The 2,874-nt window shown below is 45.0% G+C and overlaps 1 non-coding gene across 1 annotated transcript; it reads right to left on the bottom strand.

The window, feature by feature from the left end:
* Positions 1-1,676: 1,676 nt before the first annotated feature.
* Trnas-aga lies at positions 1,677-1,751 on the bottom strand. Its single transcript has one exon. It is a non-coding gene; the product is annotated as a tRNA-Ser (tRNA).
* Between the last annotated feature and the right edge of the window lie 1,123 nt (positions 1,752-2,874).

Below are 2,874 nucleotides of genomic sequence, written 5' to 3'. Positions count from 1 at the left end.
GGAAAATCTGAATCTGCTTTCCCGGAGTGGGATTTGAACCGTTGTCCTCCCGAGTGTGAGTCCAATGTCATGACCACTACGCCACTTGGCCGAAGTTCAGGACAGTTCCAATGTTTCTAAAACAAAAGCAAGAGACGAAGTAGAGTCGCTGTTAGTATTGTAAATAAATTATCTGTTTTGCACGGCTAGCAATCACATTACTCATTGTGGTTTAATTCTGTACATTGTGACGCGTTTCGAGCATGTTTTTCTACCAAGCATTTTATTGCATCCATGCAAAAACAGAAGCATAAACTAAAAATAGCTATTGGATATTTTACAAACAATGTGCAATTTTACGGGAATGCAGGATTTCTCGTCGAATCTCGATGATAAAATCTTCTTGAGTTGACATCCGAGTCAACGCGTTGTTCTCCGGCAACGTTTCAGCAAGTTTCTTACTTGCCATCTTGACGCCGTTACTTCCTGTGAGAAAATAGGTTGTGGACGTTTGGAATGGGGTTGGGGGGGGGGGGGGAGACGGGGGCGGGGGAAGGAGCGAGAGAGTGTGATGGCTAATGGTGTTTAGATGTCAGATGTTTGAGGCACATCTTCGTGGAATGCAGAAGTCATGAATAAAACTTCGCAATTCAATAAACTTGACCAACAGCCGTATACTTATTTTATTTCGGGCGCAACCAGTTTCGGCAATTCATTTTGCCATCTTATTTCCACAAAAAACACTGGGACCAGCAATAAGCTGCTGCTTGTTAAATTGGCCAGTAAGGTCAGTGTTGATTGCTTTCAATGACCTATACACAGGAACATACCACCGAAGGCGACGAAGACAATAACGTCGGCTAGGCATTGCAGCGGTACGTTAGTACTATAATGGCGTTATAGGCGTTAAAAAAGCGTATGGGGCCAGAAGACGGCAAAATGAATTGGCGAAACTGTTTGCGTTCGAAATAAAATAACCTAAAGTATACGGCTGTTGGTCAAGTTTATTGAACTGAGAAGTACGTACCAGCTGATGTTCTCTGGCCATAATGGATCGACAGATACTCATGAATAAAAGGTCTGACAATCAAATAATCTTAAAGGATTAATTCAACATTATGAGTGATGACCAAATACGTTTTTTCGTCCAAAACAAGCCATTTTGTGTAACTCCATAATCAATAATATGCAACCCATCATCACAACAACACCTAACATCATAGGCCGCCAAATTCTTACCCTTATCACCCCCCCTTCCCCCCCCCCCCCCTTCCCCCCGCAAAGCAATAAGTGAATGCCCAAGGGCTACATTAGGCCGGCCGCGGTGGTCTCGCGGTTCTAGGCGCTGAGTCCGAAACCGCGCGACTGCCACGGTCGTAGGTTCGAATCCTGCCTCGGGCCTGGATGTGTGTCATGTCCTTAGGTTAGTTAGGTTTAATTAGTTCTAAGTTCTAGGGGACTGATGACCTCAGCAGTTAAGTCCCATAGTGCTCAGAGCCATTGGAACCATTTCAATTTGGTTACATTAGACGTAGCTTGTAAGTGTTTCAAATAGTTCATTTAGATTAATCTTGCAAGTTTTTGATACGGATGCAATAAAAGGTCTGATGACAAGCGTAAGTTGCTCAAAATGTGTCACAATGAAGTGAACTAAAAATCATTAAATATTATGAAACTTCCTGGCAGATTACAACTGTGTGCCCGACCGAGACTCGAACTCGGGACCTCTGCCTTTCTCGGGCAAGTGCTCTACCAACTGAGCTACCGAAGCACGACTCACGCCTGGTACTCACAGCTTTACTTCTGCCAGTACCTCCTCTCCTACCTTCCAAACTTTACAGAAGATCTCCTACGAACCTTGCAGAACTAGCAATCCTGAAAATCTGCCAGGAAGTTTCATATCAGCGCACACTCCGCTGCAGAGTGAAAATCTCATTCTGGAAACATCCCCCAGGCTGTGTCTAAGCCATGTCTCCGCAATATCCTTTCTTTCAGGAGTGCTAGTTCTGCAAGGTTCGCAGGAGAGCTTCTGTAAAGTTTGGAAGGTAGGAGACGAGGTACTGGCAGAAGTAAAGCTGTGAGTACCGGGCGTGAGTCGTGCTTCGGTAGCTCAGTTGGTAGAGCACTTGCCCGCGAAAGGCAAAGGTCCCGAGTTCGAGTCTCGGTCGGCCACACAGTTTTAATCTGCCAGGAAGTTTCATATCAGCGCACACTCCGCTGCAGAGTGAAAATATCATTCTGGATTAAATATTATGACTGTTAGTAGTATAAAAGAAATAATTGGAAAAATGTATGCTTATTTTAGTGTATTCCATCAAATTCAACTTGATTTCTCTAGTACTACAGTTTTTGTGAAATTCACAAAATAGTATCTTTTACGGTGTGGTTATGAGTCAGCAGTGGATTCAGACATAGTTCCTGGGAGAGAAGAAGAAATCAAAACCAAGAGTCACGATTGTCCTCATAGTTTGTTTACAACACAGTCCAATTGTCAACGTTGTTCAACTAATGAAGACAAAATTACTATTTTAGTTCTGTCGCTACGAGTTATATGCGAACTATAATCTTTTTAAAGACATGTGGGATGTTAACCTCACGGTTGTACAAATTCCTCAAGGAGTGAGAAATTCCTGGTGTGACAGTATTCCTCCATTGACACCTCAGGTCTCCTGTTACCGGACACTGGACGTGGGAGGAGACGCTAGTGCCGGCGGTTGTGGTGTTGGCGTACGTGCAGTTGTTGACAAACAGGAAGGTGACGGCATGGGGCAGCGGGCAAAGTGACTCACACCGCGCCGCACGCCCCACTCAGCTAATCAGCCACTCCGCCGCGAAGTTTACTCCGCGCTGGTGCTTTTGCAAGACGCAGGACACCCCCCCCCCCCCCCCAACCTG

Source organism: Schistocerca americana, chromosome 2 (assembly GCF_021461395.2).
Source record: "Schistocerca americana isolate TAMUIC-IGC-003095 chromosome 2, iqSchAmer2.1, whole genome shotgun sequence".
NCBI classification, from domain to species: Eukaryota; Metazoa; Arthropoda; class Insecta; order Orthoptera; family Acrididae; genus Schistocerca; species Schistocerca americana.
Note: the sequence above shows the minus strand (reverse complement) of the source record. Positions and strands in the feature narration are given on the sequence as shown.